This window comes from Oncorhynchus keta, unplaced genomic scaffold, assembly GCF_023373465.1.
Source record: "Oncorhynchus keta strain PuntledgeMale-10-30-2019 unplaced genomic scaffold, Oket_V2 Un_contig_10834_pilon_pilon, whole genome shotgun sequence".
Taxonomy (NCBI): domain Eukaryota; kingdom Metazoa; phylum Chordata; class Actinopteri; order Salmoniformes; family Salmonidae; genus Oncorhynchus; species Oncorhynchus keta.
The window spans coordinates 8,830-30,042 of NW_026277219.1; the positions used below are offsets into that span (position 1 = coordinate 8,830).

A 21,213-nucleotide genomic window follows, 5' to 3' on the forward strand; every position below is an offset into this window, starting at 1 on the left:
GAGATGCACCCCTAGAAGGATATTAGACTAGATTATTGAGATGTACCCCTAGAAGGAGATTAGACTAGATTATTGAGATGTACCCCTAGAAGGAGATTAGACTAGATTATTGAGATGTACCCCTAGAAGGATATTAGACCAGATTATTGAGATGTACCCCTAGTAGGAGATTAGACTATATTATTGAGATGTACCCCTAGAAGGATATTAGACTAGATTATTGAGATGTACCCCTAGAAGGATATTAGACTAGATTATTGAGATGTACCCTAGAAGGAGATTAGACTAGATTATTGAGATGTACCCCTAGAAGGAGATTAGACTAGATTATTGAGATGTACCCCTAGAAGGATATTAGACCAGATTATTGAGATGTACCCCTAGTAGGAGATTAGACTAGATTATTGAGATGTACCCCTAGAAGGATATTAGACTAGATTATTGAGATGTACCCCTAGAAGGATATTAGACTAGATTATTGAGATGTACCCCTAGTAGGAGATTAGACCACACTATTGAGATGTACCCCTAGAAGGATATTAGACCAGATTATTGAGATGTACCCCTAGAAGGAGATTAGACTAGATTATTGAGATGTACCCCTAGAAGGAGATTAGACTAGATTATTGAGATGTACCCCTAGAAGGATATTAGACTAGATTATTGAGATGTACCCCTAGAAGGAGATTAGACTAGATTATTGAGATGTACCCCTAGAAGGAGATTAGACTAGATTATTGAGATGTACCCCTAGAAGGATATTAGACCAGATTATTGAGATGTACCCTAGTAGGAGATTAGACTAGATTATTGAGATGTACCCCTAGAAGGATATTAGACTAGATTATTGAGATGTACCCCTAGAAGGATATTAGACTAGATTATTGAGATGTACCCCTAGAAGGATATTAGACCAGATTATTGAGATGTACCCCTAGAAGGATATTAGACTAGATTATTGAGATGTACCCCTAGAAGGATATTAGACTAGATTATTGAGATGTACCCTAGAAGGATATTAGACTAGATTATTGAGATGTACCCCTAGAAGGATATTAGACCAGATTATTGAGATGTACCCCTAGAAGGATATTAGACTAGATTATTGAGATGTACCCCTAGAAGGATATTAGACTAGATTATTGAGATGTACCCCTAGAAGGATATTAGACCACACTATTGAGATGTACCCCTAGAAGGAGATTAGACTAGATTATTGAGATGTACCCCTAGAAGGATATTAGACTAGATTATTGAGATGTACCCCTAGAAGGATATTAGACTAGACTATTGAGATATACCCCTAGAAGGAGATTAGACAAGATTATTGAGATGTACCCCTAGAAGGATATTAGATCATACTATTGAGATGTACCCCTAGAAGGATATTAGACTAGATTATTGAGATGTACCCCTAGAAGGATATTAGACTAGATTATAGAGATGTACCCCTAGAAGGATATTAGACTAGATTATTGAGATGTACCCTAGAAGGATATTAGACTAGATTATTGAGATGTACCCCTAGTAGGAGATTAGACCACACTATTGAGATGTACCCCTAGAAGGATATTAGACCAGATTATTGAGATGTACCCCTAGAAGGAGATTAGACCAGATTATTGAGATGTACCCTAGAAGGAGATTAGACTAGATTATTGAGATGTACCCCTAGAAGGAGATTAGACTAGATTATTGAGATGTACCCCTAGAAGGATATTAGACTAGATTATTGAGATGTACCCCTAGAAGGAGATTAGACTAGATTATTGAGATGTACCCCTAGAAGGATATTAGACTAGATTATTGAGATGTACCCTAGAAGGATATTAGACTAGATTATTGAGATGTACCCCTAGTAGGAGATTAGACCACGTTATTGAGATGCACCCCTAGAAGGATATTAGACTAGATTATTGAGATGTACCCCTAGAAGGAGATTAGACTAGATTATTGAGATGTACCCCTAGAAGGAGATTAGACTAGATTATTGAGATGTACCCCTAGAAGGAGATTAGACTAGATTATTGAGATGTACCCCTAGAAGGAGATTAGACTAGATTATTGAGATGTACCCCTAGAAGGAGATTAGACTAGATTATTGAGATGTACCCCTAGAAGGATATTAGACCAGATTATTGAGATGTACCCCTAGTAGGAGATTAGACCGGATTATTGAGATGTACCCCTAGAAGGATATTAGACTAGATTATTGAGATGTACCCCTAGAAGGATATTAGACTAGATTATTGAGATGTACCCCTAGTAGGAGATTAGACTAGATTATTGAGATGTACCCCTAGAAGGATATTAGACTAGATTATTGAGATGTACCCCTAGAAGGATATTAGACCACACTATTGAGATGTACCCCTAGAAGGATATTAGACTAGATTATTGAGATGTACCACTAGAAGGATATTAGACCAGATTATTGAGATGTACCCCTAGTAGGAGATTAGACTAGATTATTGAGATGTACCCCTAGAAGGATATTAGACTAGATTATTGAGATGTACCCCTAGAAGGATATTAGACTAGACTATTGAGATATACCCCTAGAAGGAGATTAGACTAGATTATTGAGATGTACCCCTAGAAGGATATTAGATCATACTATTGAGATGTACCCCTAGAAGGATATTAGACTAGATTATTGAGATGTACCCCTAGAAGGATATTAGACTAGATTATTGAGATGTACCCCTAGAAGGATATTAGACTAGACTATTGAGATATACCCCTAGAAGGAGATTAGACTAGATTATTGAGATGTACCCCTAGAAGGATATTAGATCATACTATTGAGATGTACCCCTAGAAGGATATTAGACTAGATTATTGAGATGTACCCCTAGAAGGAGATTAGACTAGATTATTGAGATGTACCCCTAGAAGGATATTAGACTAGATTATTGAGATGTACCCCTAGAAGGATATTAGACTAGATTATTGAGATGTACCCCTAGAAGGATATTAGACTAGATTATTGAGATGTACCCCTAGAAGGATATTAGACTAGATTATTGAGATGTACCCCTAGAAGGATATTAGACTAGATTATTGAGATGTACCCCTAGTAGGAGATTAGACCACGTTATTGAGATGCACCCCTAGAAGGATATTAGACTAGATTATTGAGATGTACCCCTAGAAGGAGATTAGACTAGATTATTGAGATGTACCCCTAGAAGGAGATTAGACTAGATTATTGAGATGTACCCCTAGAAGGATATTAGACCAGATTATTGAGATGTACCCCTAGTAGGAGATTAGACTAGATTATTGAGATGTACCCCTAGAAGGATATTAGACTAGATTATTGAGATGTACCCCTAGAAGGATATTAGACTAGATTATTGAGATGTACCCCTAGAAGGAGATTAGACTAGATTATTGAGATGTACCCCTAGAAGGAGATTAGACTAGATTATTGAGATGTACCCCTAGAAGGATATTAGAGCCAGATTATTGAGATGTACCCCTAGTAGGAGATTAGACTAGATTATTGAGATGTACCCCTAGAAGGATATTAGACTAGATTATTGAGATGTACCCCTAGAAGGATATTACACTAGATTATTGAGATGTACCCCTAGAAGGATATTAGACCAGATTATTGAGATGTACCCCTAGAAGGATATTAGACTAGATTATTGAGATGTACCCCTAGAAGGATATTAGACTAGATTATTGAGATGTACCCCTAGAAGGATATTAGACTAGATTATTGAGATGTACCCCTAGAAGGATATTAGACTAGATTATTGAGATGTACCCCTAGAAGGATATTAGACTAGACTATTGAGATATACCCCTAGAAGGAGATTAGACAAGATTATTGAGATGTACCCCTAGAAGGATATTAGATCATACTATTGAGATGTACCCTAGAAGGATATTAGACTAGATTATTGAGATGTACCCCTAGAAGGATATTAGACTAGATTATTGAGATGTACCCTAGAAGGATATTAGACTAGATTATTGAGATGTACCCTAGAAGGATATTAGACTAGATTATTGAGATGTACCCCTAGTAGGAGATTAGACCACACTATTGAGATGTACCCCTAGAAGGATATTAGACCAGATTATTGAGATGTACCCCTAGAAGGAGATTAGACTAGATTATTGAGATGTACCCCTAGAAGGAGATTAGACTAGATTATTGAGATGTACCCCTAGAAGGATATTAGACTAGATTATTGAGATGTACCCCTAGAAGGAGATTAGACTAGATTATTGAGATGTACCCCTAGAAGGATATTAGACTAGATTATTGAGATGTACCCCTAGAAGGATATTAGACTAGATTATTGAGATGTACCCCTAGTAGGAGATTAGACCACGTTATTGAGATGCACCCCTAGAAGGATATTAGACTAGATTATTGAGATGTACCCCTAGAAGGAGATTAGACTAGATTATTGAGATGTACCCCTAGAAGGAGATTAGACTAGATTATTGAGATGTACCCCTAGAAGGATATTAGACCAGATTATTGAGATGTACCCCTAGTAGGAGATTAGACTAGATTATTGAGATGTACCCCTAGAAGGATATTAGACTAGATTATTGAGATGTACCCCTAGAAGGATATTAGACTAGATTATTGAGATCTGTACCCCTAGAAGGAGATTAGACTAGATTATTGAGATGTACCCTAGAAGGAGATTAGACTAGATTATTGAGATGTAGCCCTAGAAGGATATTAGACCAGATTATTGAGATGTACCCCTAGTAGGAGATTAGACTAGATTATTGAGATGTACCCCTAGAAGGATATTAGACTAGATTATTGAGATGTACCCCTAGAAGGATATTAGACTAGATTATTGAGATGTACCCCTAGAAGGATATTAGACCAGATTATTGAGATGTACCCCTAGAAGGATATTAGACTAGATTATTGAGATGTACCCCTAGAAGGATATTAGACTAGATTATTGAGATGTACCCCTAGAAGGATATTAGACTAGATTATTGAGATGTACCCCTAGAAGGATATTAGACCAGATTATTGAGATGTACCCCTAGAAGGATATTAGACTAGATTATTGAGATGTACCCTAGAAGGATATTAGACCACACTATTGAGATGTACCCCTAGAAGGAGATTAGACTAGATTATTGAGATGTACCCCTAGAAGGATATTAGATCATACTATTGAGATGTACCCCTAGAAGGATATTAGACCAGATTATTGAGATGTACCCCTAGAAGGATATTAGACTAGATTATTGAGATGTACCCCTAGAAGGATATTAGATCATACTATTGAGATGTACCCCTAGAAGGATATTAGACCAGATTATTGAGATGTACCCCTAGAAAGATATTAGATCATACTATTGAGATGTACCCCTAGAAGGATATTAGACTAGATTATTGAGATGTACCCCTAGAAGGATATTAGACCAGATTATTGAGATGTACCCCTAGAAGGATATTAGACTAGACTATTGAGATGTACCCTAGAAGGATATTAGACTAGATTATTGAGATGTACCCCTAGAAGGATATTAGACTAGACTATTGAGATGTACCCCTAGAAGGATATTAGACTAGATTATTGAGATGTACCCCTAGAAGGATATTAGACTAGACTATTGAGATATACCCCTAGAAGGAGATTAGACTAGATTATTGAGATGTACCCCTAGAAGGATATTAGACTAGATTATTGAGATGTACCCCTAGTAGGAGATTAGACCACGTTATTGAGATGCACCCTAGAAGGATATTAGACTAGATTATTGAGATGTACCCCTAGAAGGAGATTAGACTAGATTATTGAGATGTACCCCTAGAAGGAGATTAGACTAGATTATTGAGATGTACCCCTAGAAGGATATTAGACCAGATTATTGAGATGTACCCCTAGTAGGAGATTAGACTAGATTATTGAGATGTACCCCTAGAAGGATATTAGACTAGATTATTGAGATGTACCCCTAGAAGGATATTAGACTAGATTATTGAGATGTACCCCTAGAAGGAGATTAGACTAGATTATTGAGATGTACCCCTAGAAGGAGATTAGACTAGATTATTGAGATGTACCCCTAGAAGGATATTAGACCAGATTATTGAGATGTACCCCTAGTAGGAGATTAGACTAGATTATTGAGATGTACCCCTAGAAGGATATTAGACTAGATTATTGAGATGTACCCCTAGAAGGATATTAGACTAGATTATTGAGATGTACCCCTAGAAGGATATTAGACCAGATTATTGAGATGTACCCCTAGAAGGATATTAGACTAGATTATTGAGATGTACCCCTAGAAGGATATGAGACTAGATTATTGAGATGTACCGCTAGAAGGATATGAGACTAGATTATTGAGATGTACCCCTAGAAGGATATTAGACCACCTTATTGAGATGTACCCCTAGAAGGAGTTTAGACCATACTATTGAGATGTACCCCTAGAAGGATATTAGACCACACTATTGAGATGTACCCCTAGAAGGATATTAGACTAGATTATTGAGATGTACCCCTAGAAGGAGATTAGAACAGATTATTGAGATGTACCCCTAGAAGGATGTTAGACCAGATTATTGAGATGTACCCCTAGAAGGATATTAGAACAGATTATTGAGATGTACCCTAGAAGGATATTAGACTAGATTATTGAGATGTACCCCTAGAAGGATATTAGATCATACTATTGAGATGTACCCCTAGAAGGATATTAGACCAGATTATTGAGATGTACCCCTAGAAAGATATTAGATCATACTATTGAGATGTACCCCTAGAAGGATATTAGACTAGATTATTGAGATGTACCCCTAGAAGGATATTAGACCAGATTATTGAGATGTACCCCTAGTAGGAGATTAGACTAGATTATTGAGATGTACCCCTAGAAGGATATTAGACTAGATTATTGAGATGTACCCCTAGAAGGATATTAGACTAGACTATTGAGATATACCCCTAGAAGGAGATTAGACTAGATTATTGAGATGTACCCCTAGAAGGATATTAGACTAGATTATTGAGATGTACCCCTAGAAGGATATTAGACTAGATTATTGAGATGTACCCCTAGAAGGATATTAGACTAGATTATTGAGATGTACCTAGAAGGAGATTAGACTAGATTATTGAGATGTACCCCTAGAAGGATATTAGACTAGATTATTGAGATGTACCCCTAGAAGGATATTAGACTAGATTATTGAGATGTACCCCTATAAGGATATTAGACTAGATTATTGAGATGTACCCCTATAAGGATATTAGACCACACTATTGAGATGTACCCCTAGAAAGAGATTAGACTAGATTATTGAGATGTACCCCTATAAGGATATTAGATCATACTATTGAGATGTACCCCTAGAAGGATATTAGAACAGATTATTGAGATGTACCCCTAGAAGGATATTAGACTAGATTATTGAGATGTACCCCTAGAAGGAGATTAGACTAGATTATTGAGATGTACCCCTATAAAGATATTAGACCAGATTATTGAGATGTACCCCTAGAAAGATATTAGATCATACTATTGAGATGTACCCCTAGAAGGATATTAGACTAGATTATTGAGATGTACCCCTAGAAGGATATTAGACCAGATTATTGAGATGTACCCCTAGTAGGAGATTAGACTAGATTATTGAGATGTACCCCTAGAAGGATATTAGACTAGATTATTGAGATGTACCCCTAGAAGGATATTAGACTAGATTATTGAGATGTACCCCTAGTAGGAGATTAGACCACACTATTGAGATGTACCCCTAGAAGGATATTAGACCAGATTATTGAGATGTACCCCTAGAAGGATATTAGACTAGATTATTGAGATGTACCCTAGAAGGATATTAGACTAGATTATTGAGATGTACCCCTAGAAGGAGATTAGACTAGATTATTGAGATGTACCCCTAGAAGGATATTAGACTAGATTATTGAGATGTACCCCTAGAAGGATATTAGACTAGATTATTGAGATGTACCCCTAGTAGGAGATTAGACCACGTTATTGAGATGCACCCCTAGAAGGATATTAGACTAGATTATTGAGATGTACCCCTAGAAGGAGATTAGACTAGATTATTGAGATGTACCCCTAGAAGGAGATTAGACTAGATTATTGAGATGTACCCCTAGAAGGAGATTAGACTAGATTATTGAGATGTACCCCTAGAAGGAGATTAGACTAGATTATTGAGATGTACCCCTAGAAGGAGATTAGACTAGATTATTGAGATGTACCCCTAGAAGGATATTAGACCAGATTATTGAGATGTACCCCTAGTAGGAGATTAGACTGGATTATTGAGATGTACCCCTAGAAGGATATTAGACTAGATTATTGAGATGTACCCCTAGAAGGATATTAGACTAGATTATTGAGATGTACCCCTAGAAGGATATTAGACTAGATTATTGAGATGTACCCCTAGAAGGATATTAGACTAGATTATTGAGATGTACCCCTAGAAGGATATTAGACCAGATTATTGAGATGTACCCCTAGAAGGATATTAGACTAGATTATTGAGATGTATCCCTAGAAGGATATTAGACCAGATTATTGAGATGTACCCCTAGTAGGAGATTAGACTGGATTATTGAGATGTACCCCTAGAAGGATATTAGACTAGATTATTGAGATGTACCCTAGAAGGATATTAGACCAGATTATTGAGATGTACCCCTAGAAGGATATTAGACTAGATTATTGAGATGTATCCCTAGAAGGATATTAGACCAGATTATTGAGATGTACCCCTAGAAGGATATTAGATCATACTATTGAGATGTACCCCTAGAAGGATATTAGACTAGATTATTGAGATGTACCCCTAGAAGGATATTAGATCATACTATTGAGATGTACCCCTAGAAGGATATTAGACTAGATTATTGAGATGTACCCCTAGAAGGATATTAGACCAGATTATTGAGATGTACCCCTAGTAGGAGATTAGACTAGATTATTGAGATGTACCCCTAGAAGGATATTAGACTAGATTATTGAGATGTACCCCTAGAAGGATATTAGACTAGACTATTGAGATATACCCCTAGAAGGAGATTAGACTAGATTATTGAGATGTACCCCTAGAAGGATATTAGATCATACTATTGAGATGTACCCCTAGAAGGATATTAGACTAGATTATTGAGATGTACCCCTAGAAGGATATTAGACTAGATTATTGAGATGTACCCTAGAAGGATATTAGACTAGATTATTGAGATGTACCCCTAGAAGGATATTAGACTAGATTATTGAGATGTACCCCTAGTAGGAGATTAGCCACACTATTGAGATGTACCCCTAGAAGGATATTAGACCAGATTATTGAGATGTACCCCTAGAAGGAGATTAGACTAGATTATTGAGATGTACCCCTAGAAGGATATTAGACTAGATTATTGAGATGTACCCCTAGAAGGAGATTAGACTAGATTATTGAGATGTACCCCTAGAAGGATATTAGACTAGATTATTGAGATGTACCCCTAGAAGGATATTAGACTAGATTATTGAGATGTACCCCTAGTAGGAGATTAGACCACGTTATTGAGATGCACCCCTAGAAGGATATTAGACTAGATTATTGAGATGTACCCCTAGAAGGATATTAGACTAGATTATTGAGATGTACCCCTAGAAGGAGATTAGACTAGATTATTGAGATGTACCCCTAGAAGGAGATTAGACTAGATTATTGAGATGTACCCCTAGAAGGAGATTAGACTAGATTATTGAGATGTACCCCTAGAAGGAGATTAGACTAGATTATTGAGATGTACCCCTAGAAGGAGATTAGACTAGATTATTGAGATGTACCCCTAGAAGGATATTAGACCAGATTATTGAGATGTACCCCTAGTAGGAGAGTAGACTGGATTATTGAGATGTACCCCTAGAAGGATATTAGACTAGATTATTGAGATGTACCCCTAGAAGGATATTAGACTAGATTATTGAGATGTACCCCTAGAAGGATATTAGACCAGATTATTGAGATGTACCCTAGAAGGATATTAGACTAGATTATTGAGATGTACCCCTAGAAGGATATTAGACTAGATTATTGAGATGTACCCCTAGAAGGATATTAGACTAGATTATTGAGATGTACCCCTAGAAGGATATTAGACTAGATTATTGAGATGTACCCCTAGAAGGATATTAGACCACACTATTGAGATGTACCCCTAGAAGGAGATTAGACTAGATTATTGAGATGTACCCCTAGAAGGATATTAGACTAGATTATTGAGATGTACCCCTAGAAGGATATTAGACTAGACTATTGAGATGTACCCCTAGAAGGATATTAGACTAGATTATTGAGATGTACCCCTAGAAGGATATTAGACTAGATTATTGAGATGTACCCTAGTAGGAGATTAGCCACACTATTGAGATGTACCCCTAGAAGGATATTAGACCAGATTATTGAGATGTACCCCTAGAAGGAGATTAGACTAGATTATTGAGATGTACCCCTAGAAGGATATTAGACTAGATTATTGAGATGTACCCCTAGAAGGAGATTAGACTAGATTATTGAGATGTACCCCTAGAAGGATATTAGACTAGATTATTGAGATGTACCCCTAGAAGGATATTAGACTAGATTATTGAGATGTACCCCTAGTAGGAGATTAGACCACGTTATTGAGATGCACCCCTAGAAGGATATTAGACTAGATTATTGAGATGTACCCCTAGAAGGAGATTAGACTAGATTATTGAGATGTACCCCTAGAAGGAGATTAGACTAGATTATTGAGATGTACCCCTAGAAGGAGATTAGACTAGATTATTGAGATGTACCCTAGAAGGAGATTAGACTAGATTATTGAGATGTACCCCTAGAAGGATATTAGACTAGATTATTGAGATGTACCCCTAGAAGGATATTAGACTAGATTATTGAGATGTACCCCTAGAAGGATATTAGACTAGATTATTGAGATGTACCCCTAGAAGGATATTAGACTAGATTATTGAGATGTACCCCTAGAAGGATATTAGACCAGATTATTGAGATGTACCCCTAGAAGGATATTAGACTAGATTATTGAGATGTATCCCTAGAAGGATATTAGACCAGATTATTGAGATGTACCCCTAGAAGGATATTAGATCATACTATTGAGATGTACCCCTAGAAGGATATTAGACTAGATTATTGAGATGTACCCCTAGAAGGATATTAGATCATACTATTGAGATGTACCCCTAGAAGGATATTAGACTAGATTATTGAGATGTACCCCTAGAAGGATATTAGACCAGATTATTGAGATGTACCCCTAGTAGGAGATTAGACTAGATTATTGAGATGTACCCCTAGAAGGATATTAGACTAGATTATTGAGATGTACCCCTAGAAGGATATTAGACTAGATTATTGAGATGTACCCCTAGAAGGATATTAGACTAGACTATTGAGATATACCCCTAGAAGGATATTAGACTAGATTATTGAGATGTACCCCTAGAAGGATATTAGATCATACTATTGAGATGTACCCCTAGAAGGATATTAGACTAGATTATTGAGATGTACCCCTAGAAGGATATTAGACTAGATTATTGAGATGTACCCCTAGAAGGATATTAGACTAGATTATTGAGATGTACCCCTAGAAGGATATTAGACTAGATTATTGAGATGTACCCCTAGTAGGAGATTAGACCACACTATTGAGATGTACCCCTAGAAGGATATTAGACCAGATTATTGAGATGTACCCCTAGAAGGAGATTAGACTAGATTATTGAGATGTACCCCTAGAAGGATATTAGACTAGATTATTGAGATGTACCCCTAGAAGGAGATTAGACTAGATTATTGAGATGTACCCCTAGAAGGATATTAGACTAGATTATTGAGATGTACCCCTAGAAGGATATTAGACTAGATTATTGAGATGTACCCCTAGTAGGAGATTAGACCACGATTATTGAGATGCACCCTAGAAGGATATTAGACTAGATTATTGAGATGTACCCCTAGAAGGATATTAGACTAGATTATTGAGATGTACCCCTAGAAGGAGATTAGACTAGATTATTGAGATGTACCCCTAGAAGGATATTAGACTAGATTATTGAGATGTACCCCTAGAAGGATATTAGACTAGATTATTGAGATGTACCCCTAGAAGGAGATTAGACTAGATTATTGAGATGTACCCCTAGAAGGAGATTAGACTAGATTATTGAGATGTACCCCTAGAAGGATATTAGACCAGATTATTGAGATGTACCCCTAGTAGGAGAGTAGACTGGATTATTGAGATGTACCCCTAGAAGGATATTAGACTAGATTATTGAGATGTACCCCTAGAAGGATATTAGACTAGATTATTGAGATGTACCCCTAGAAGGATATTAGACCAGATTATTGAGATGTACCCCTAGAAGGATATTAGACTAGATTATTGAGATGTACCCTAGAAGGATATTAGACTAGATTATTGAGATGTACCCCTAGAAGGATATTAGACTAGATTATTGAGATGTACCCCTAGAAGGATATTAGACTAGATTATTGAGATGTACCCCTAGAAGGATATTAGACCACACTATTGAGATGTACCCCTAGAAGGAGATTAGACTAGATTATTGAGATGTACCCCTAGAAGGATATTAGCCAGATTATTGAGATGTACCCCTAGTAGGAGATTAGACTAGATTATTGAGATGTACCCCTAGAAGGATATTAGACTAGATTATTGAGATGTACCCCTAGAAGGATATTAGACTAGACTATTGAGATATACCCCTAGAAGGAGATTAGACTAGATTATTGAGATGTACCCCTAGAAGGATATTAGATCATACTATTGAGATGTACCCCTAGAAGGATATTAGACTAGATTATTGAGATGTACCCTAGAAGGATATTAGACTAGATTATTGAGATGTACCCCTAGAAGGATATTAGACTAGATTATTGAGATGTACCCCTAGAAGGATATTAGACTAGATTATTGAGATGTACCCTAGTAGGAGATTAGGCCACACTATTGAGATGTACCCCTAGAAGGATATTAGACCAGATTATTGAGATGTACCCCTAGAAGGAGATTAGACTAGATTATTGAGATGTACCCCTAGAAGGATATTAGACTAGATTATTGAGATGTACCCCTAGAAGGATATTAGACTAGATTATTGAGATGTACCCCTAGAAGGATATTAGACCACACTATTGAGATGTACCCCTAGAAGGATATTAGACTAGATTATTGAGATGTACCCCTAGAAGGATATTAGACTAGATTATTGAGATGTACCCCTAGAAGGATATTAGACTAGATTATTGAGATGTACCCCTAGAAGGAGATTAGACTAGATTATTGAGATGTACCCCTAGAAGGAGATTAGACTAGATTATTGAGATGTACCCCTAGAAGGAGATTAGACTAGATTATTGAGATGTACCCCTAGAAGGATATTAGACCAGATTATTGAGATGTACCCTAGTAGGAGATTAGACTGGATTATTGAGATGTACCCCTAGAAGGATATTAGACTAGATTATTGAGATGTACCCCTAGAAGGATATTAGACTAGATTATTGAGATGTACCCCTAGAAGGATATTAGACCAGATTATTGAGATGTACCCCTAGAAGGATATTAGACTAGATTATTGAGATGTACCCCTAGAAGGATATTAGACTAGATTATTGAGATGTACCCCTAGAAGGATATTAGACCACACTATTGAGATGTACCCTAGAAGGAGATTAGACTAGATTATTGAGATGTACCCCTAGAAGGATATTAGACCAGATTATTGAGATTATTGACTAGATTGAGATGTACCCCTAGAAGGATATTAGACTAGATTATTGAGATGTACCCCTAGAAGGATATTAGACTAGACTATTGAGATGTACCCCTAGAAGGAGATTAGACTAGATTATTGAGATGTACCCCTAGAAGGATATTAGATCATACTATTGAGATGTACCCCTAGAAGGATATTAGACTAGATTATTGAGATGTACCCCTAGAAGGATATTAGATCATACTATTGAGATGTACCCTAGAAGGATATTAGACTAGATTATTGAGATGTACCCTAGAAGGATATTAGATCATACTATTGAGATGTACCCCTAGAAGGATATTAGACCAGATTATTGAGATGTACCCCTAGAAAGATATTAGATCATACTATTGAGATGTACCCCTAGAAGGATATTAGACTAGATTATTGAGATGTACCCCTAGAAGGATATTGGACCAGATTATTGAGATGTACCCTAGTAGGAGATTAGACTAGATTATTGAGATGTACCCCTAGAAGGATATTAGACTAGATTATTGAGATGTACCCCTAGAAGGATATTAGACTAGACTATTGAGATATACCCCTAGAAGGAGATTAGACTAGATTATTGAGATGTACCCTAGAAGGATATTAGATCATACTATTGAGATGTACTAGAAGGATATTAGACTAGATTATTGAGATGTACCCCTAGAAGGATATTAGACTAGATTATTGAGATGTACCCCTAGAAGGATATTAGACTAGATTATTGAGATGTACCCCTAGAAGGATATTAGACTAGATTATTGAGATGTACCCCTAGTAGGAGATTAGACCACACTATTGAGATGTACCCCTAGAAGGATATTAGACCAGATTATTGAGATGTACCCTAGAAGGAGATTAGACTAGATTATTGAGATGTACCCCTAGAAGAATATTAGACTAGATTATTGAGATGTACCCCTAGAAGGAGATTAGACTAGATTATTGAGATGTACCCCTAGAAGGATATTAGACTAGATTATTGAGATGTACCCTAGAAGGATATTAGACTAGATTATTGAGATGTACCCCTAGAAGGATATTAGACTAGATTATTGAGATGTACCCTAGAAGGAGATTAGACTAGATTATTGAGATGTACCCCTAGAAGGATATTAGACTAGATTATTGAGATGTACCCCTAGAAGGATATTAGACTAGATTATTGAGATGTACCCCTAGTAGGAGATTAGACCACGTTATTGAGATGCACCCCTAGAAGGATATTAGACTAGATTATTGAGATGTACCCCTAGAAGGAGATTAGACTAGATTATTGAGATGTACCCCTAGAAGGAGATTAGACTAGATTATTGAGATGTACCCCTAGAAGGAGATTAGACTAGATTATTGAGATGTACCCCTAGAAGGAGATTAGACTAGATTATTGAGATGTACCCCTAGAAGGATATTAGACCAGATTATTGAGATGTACCCCTAGTAGGAGATTAGACTGGATTATTGAGATGTACCCCTAGAAGGATATTAGACTAGATTATTGAGATGTACCCCTAGAAGGATATTAGACTAGATTATTGAGATGTACCCCTAGAAGGATATTAGACCAGATTATTGAGATGTACCCCTAGAAGGATATTAGACTAGATTATTGAGATGTACCCCTAGAAGGATATTAGACCAGATTATTGAGATGTACCCCTAGAAGGATATTAGACTAGATTATTGAGATGTACCCCTAGTAGGAGATTAGACCACGTTATTGAGATGCACCCCTAGAAGGATATTAGACTAGATTATTGAGATGTACCCCTAGAAGGATATTAGACTAGATTATTGAGATGTACCCCTAGAAGGAGATTAGACTAGATTATTGAGATGTACCCCTAGAAGGAGATTAGACTAGATTATTGAGATGTACCCCTAGAAGGAGATTAGACTAGATTATTGAGATGTACCCCTAGAAGGATATTAGACCAGATTATTGAGATGTACCCCTAGTAGGAGATTAGACTGGATTATTGAGATGTACCCCTAGAAGGATATTAGACTAGATTATTGAGATGTACCCCTAGAAGGATATTAGACTAGATTATTGAGATGTACCCTAGAAGGATATTAGACTAGATTATTGAGATGTACCCCTAGAAGGATATTAGAGCCACACTATTGAGATGTACCCTAGAAGGAGATTAGACTAGATTATTGAGATGTACCCCTAGTAGGAGATTAGACTAGATTATTGAGATGTACCCCTAGAAGGATATTAGACTAGATTATTGAGATGTACCCCTAGAAGGATATTAGACTAGACTATTGAGATATACCCCAAGAAGGAGATTAGACTAGATTATTGAGATGTACCCTAGAAGGATATTAGACCAGATTATTGAGATGTACCCCTAGAAGGAGATTAGACTAGATTATTGAGATGTACCCCTAGAAGGATATTAGATCATACTATTGAGATGTACCCCTAGAAGGATATTAGACTAGATTATTGAGATGTACCCCTAGAAGGATATTAGATCATACTATTGAGATGTACCCCTAGAAGGATATTAGACCAGATTATTGAGATGTACCCCTAGAAGGATATTAGATCATACTATTGAGATGTACCCCTAGAAGGATATTAGACTAGATTATTGAGATGTACCCTAGAAGGATATTAGACCAGATTATTGAGATGTACCCCTAGTAGGAGATTAGACTAGATTATTGAGATGTACCCCTAGAAGGATATTAGACTAGATTATTGAGATGTACCCCTAGAAGGATATTAGACTAGACTATTGAGATGTACCCCTAGAAGGAGATTAGACTAGATTATTGAGATGTACCCCTAGAAGGATATTATATCATACTATTGAGATGTACCCCTAGAAGGAGATTAGACTAGATTATTGAGATGTACCCCTAGAAGGAGATTAGACTAGATTATTGAGATGTACCCCTAGAAGGATATTATATCATACTATTGAGATGTACCCCTAGAAGGATATTAGACTAGATTATTGAGATGTACCCCTAGTAGGAGATTAGACTAGATTATTGAGATGTACCCCTAGAAGGATTAGACTAGATTATTGAGATGTGCCCTAGAAGGATATTAGATCATACTATTGAGATGTACCCCTAGAAGGATATTAGACCAGATTATTGAGATGTACCCCTAGAAGGATATTAGATCATACTATTGAGATGTACCCTAGAAGGATATTAGACTAGATTATTGAGATGTACCCCTAGAAGGATATTAGACTAGATTATTGAGATGTACCCTAGAAGGATATTGGATAGTATTATTGAGATGTACCCCTAGAAGGATATTAGACCAGATTATTGAGATGTACCCCTAGTAGGATATTAGACTAGATTATTGAGATGTACCCCTAGAAGGATATTAGACTAGATTATTGAGATGTACCCCTAGAAGGATATTAGATCATACTATTGAGATGTACCCCTAGAAGGATATTAGACCAGATTATTGAGATGTACCCCTAGAAGGATATTAGATCATACTATTGAGATGTACCCCTAGAAGGATATTAGACCAGATTATTGAGATGTACCCTAGAAGGATATTAGATCATACTATTGAGATGTACCCCTAGAAGGATATTAGACTAGATTATTGAGATGTACCCCTAGAAGGATATTAGACTAGATTATTGAGATGTACCCCTAGAAGGATATTAGATCATACTATTGAGATGTACCCCTAGAAGGATATTAGACTAGATTATTGAGATGTACCCCTAGAAGGATATTAGATCATACTATTGAGATGTACCCCTAGAAGGATATTAGACTAGATTATTGAGATGTACCCCTAGAAGGATATTAGACTAGATTATTGAGATGTACCCCTAGAAGGATATTAGACCAGATTATTGAGATGTACCCCTAGAAGGATATTAGATCATACTATTGAGATGTACCCCTAGAAGGATATTAGACCAGATTATTGAGATGTACCCTAGAAGGATATTAGACCATACTATTGAGATGTACCCCTAGAAGGATATTAGACCAGATTATTGAGATGTACCCCTAGAAGGATATTAGACTAGATTATTGAGATGTACCCCGAGAAGGATATTAGACCAGACTATTGAGATGTACCCCGAGAAGGATATTAGACCAGATTATTGAGATGTACCCCTAGAAGGATATTAGACCAGATTATTGAGATGTACCCCGAGAAGGATATTAGACCAGATTATTGAGATGTACCCCGAGAAGGATATTAGACCAGATTATTGAGATGTACCCCTAGAAGGATATTAGACCAGATTATTGAGATGTACCCCGAGAAGGATATTAGACCAGATTATTGAGATGTACCCCTAGAAGGAGATTAGACTAGATTATTGAGATGTACCCTAGAAGATATTAGACAAGATTATTGAGATGTACCCCGAGAAGGATATTGAGATGTCATTACATTTGACCCAAAATGTCATTATATTCAACCAGTAATTTAAAAAAAAGGACAAATCTATATTCTACGAGTGTTACATAATATATTAGATTTAATAATAACAAGACAAGTACAAACCAGCCGAGGCTCTACAACAGTTTTAAAACATTGAAGTGGTCCACATTAGTCCCTCAGTCACTTTGACACTTCAGTGCCCAAAATAACAAATTTAAATGTAAATATAGTTACAGCAGTTAATAATTAAAGAGGGAACTATGATCAAATAAAAATATTTTAAAAATAAATAAATTGTACAATTGGTAAGTTTTTGTTTCTTTTAGTTATTTTCAGTATCCAAATTTGATGGATAAACTGTGTGCAAGTCATCATGAATTGATGTCTGTGAGAGGTTAAATGTTAAATAATAGTAAGGTGAAAGATAAGGGCCTTAGCTTCCATCAAATCAGCTGTTTACCAGTGACAGACGACAGCTATTGTTTGGCAACTCGTTCTCAACTAGCCTGGGTAAATAAATAACGTGTTGGAGGTGCAACTGATCTTAGAACATCTTAAAGCTAGGGGGCAGAATTTTAACTTTTGGATAAATAGTGTGCCCAATTTCAACTTCCTGCTACTCATGCCAAGAATATAAGATATGCATATTATTCATAGATCTGGATAGAGAACACTCTGAAGTTTCTAAAACTGTTTGAATCATGTCTGTGAGTATAACATAACTTATGTAGCAGGCAAAACCCAGAGGACTAACTGTTCAGATGTTATTTTTTTCCCTATATTGTCTTTGCCATGGGATATTTCATAGGAACCTATTTTCAGTTCCTACCGCTTCCACTGGATGTCGCCAGTCTTTGGAATTTGTTTGAGGTTATTCCTTTGTGCAATGAAGAAGTAGGCCAACACGGAACTGGGGACACTTTTGTGTTGTAATATGCTAGCTCCTTTGATTCACAACGAGTGTAGCTTTAATTGAGTATCTTACATGTGTGATTTAATGAAAGTTTGAATTTTATAGCATTTTATTTGAATCTGGCGCTCTGCATTTCCCCAGTTTTGGCCAGTTGAGACATTTGCAACCCGCCTATCCTGAAGAGGTTTTAGTCAGTTGGCAAACAGCAGCTCTGGAAAAGTACACCGGCCTCCTCGTTCAGAACGAGGAAGTGTGTAGGTTATTTTGAAAATATTGACGCTCAATTTGGAAAAATCATTATAACCTAATCGAGGTGTAGATTACATCTCACATTCTAGTGTTCGAACAAGGCTACATGGGATTTCTGTATCTTTGACAGCTCTTTATTTAAGAACAAAATATTATTTTCCAATGACAGCAGGTTAACTGCCTTGGTTCAGGGGAAGAATGACAGATGTTTATCTTGTCAGCTCAGAGGATTTGACCTAGCAACCTATCGGTTATAACTCCAACGCTCGAACCACTAGGCTACCTGCCGCCTCTACACTCTAACCACTAGGCTACCTGCCTCCTCTACACTCTAACCACTAGGCTACCTGCCTCCTCTACACTCTAACCACTAGGCTACCTGCCTCCTCTACACTCTAACCACTAGGCTACCTGCCTCCTCTACACTCTAACCACTAGGCTACCTGCCTCCTCTACACTCTAACCACTAGGCTACCTGCCTCCTCTACACTCTAACCACTAGGCTACCTGCCTCCTCTACACTCTAACCACTAGGCTACCTGCCACCTCTACACTCTAACCACTAGGCTACCTGCCTCCTCTACAATCTAACCACTAGGCTACCTGCCTCCTCTACAATCTAACCACTAGGCTGCCGCCTCACGCAAAATTGACAGCTCTAATGAGTGTTGGACTAGTAACCGAAAAGGCAAGATCGAATGCCCGAGCAATAATCTGCCATTCTGCCCCAATACAAGGCAGTTAACCCACTGTTCCTAGGCCGTCATTTTAAATAAGAATTTGTTCTTTACTGACTTGCCACGTAAAATAAAATAGACAGAGCTATGGATGCCAGGACTGAACATCCATGATATCAGAATAATAGTTTTAATAATGTTTTAAAGCCGTACAGTGTTTGTTTGCATTGTTTAGAAACATTGGGGTAAAACAAGCTTATATTGTGAGTTCTGATGGGGTACAGTTGAGCTAAACTCATGAGGTTATATATATATATGTTATATTCTTCTAGAATCAATGGGTACATATAATTAATTAATTTATAAGTAAAAAAATGGGTGTAGCAACTAAGGATTCTAGCTTTAAGGCTGTATCTATGAGAGCTGGGAAACTGTTGATTGGTTAAACCAATGCCACAGCAGCTATGCCCCAGGCTATTGGTTAGCCAGCAGCTAGCAGAGCCACAGCAGCTATGCCTCAGGCTATTGGTTAGCCAGCAGCTAGCAGAGCCACAGCAGCTATGCCTCAGGCTATTGGTTAGCCAGCAGAGCCACAGCAGCTATGTCCCAGGCTATTGGTTAGCCAGCAGCTAGCAGAGCCACAGCAGCTATGCCCCAGGCTATTAGCTAGCCAGCAGCTGTACCATTAACAGAGCCAAACTGAGAGGCAAGGCAGCCAGAGAGAAGGAAGTGGGTCGGGGAGCACTTCCTGATGTGGTTGATGACCCTGAAAAAGTAGGAAAGATATTGTTCAGGAGAGATAGGAGAGATATTGTTCAGTAAATTACAGAAGTGGATTGTCTTTTCATATTTCTGTTCACATGTTAACTTCGCTCGTATAGATGTGTACGGTGACAGTGAAACAGGGGCGGACTGGGACCAGAAATTGGCCCTGGCATTCAATTTTTTATTTATTTAAAATTTTGTACCCCGTTTACGTGGTATACAATTGTTTATAGCTACTATCTTGTCTCATCGCTAAAACTCCCGTACGGGCTCGGGAGAGACGAAGGTTGAAAGTCATGCGTCCTCCGATAGGATATCCCTACCGGTCAACCCCTCCCTAACCCGGACGACGCTAGGCCAATTGTGCGTCG

At 37.3% G+C, this 21,213-nt stretch overlaps 1 long non-coding RNA gene across 1 annotated transcript; it reads right to left on the reverse strand.

The window, feature by feature from the left end:
• Nucleotides 1-274: 274 nt before the first annotated feature.
• Nucleotides 275-16,110, reverse strand: LOC127917119 (uncharacterized). Its single transcript, XR_008096976.1, has 3 exons — nucleotides 15,975-16,110; nucleotides 13,490-13,748; nucleotides 275-786 (listed from the first exon to the last, which is right to left on the reverse strand). It is a non-coding gene; the product is annotated as an uncharacterized LOC127917119 (long non-coding RNA).
• Between the last annotated feature and the right edge of the window lie 5,103 nt (nucleotides 16,111-21,213).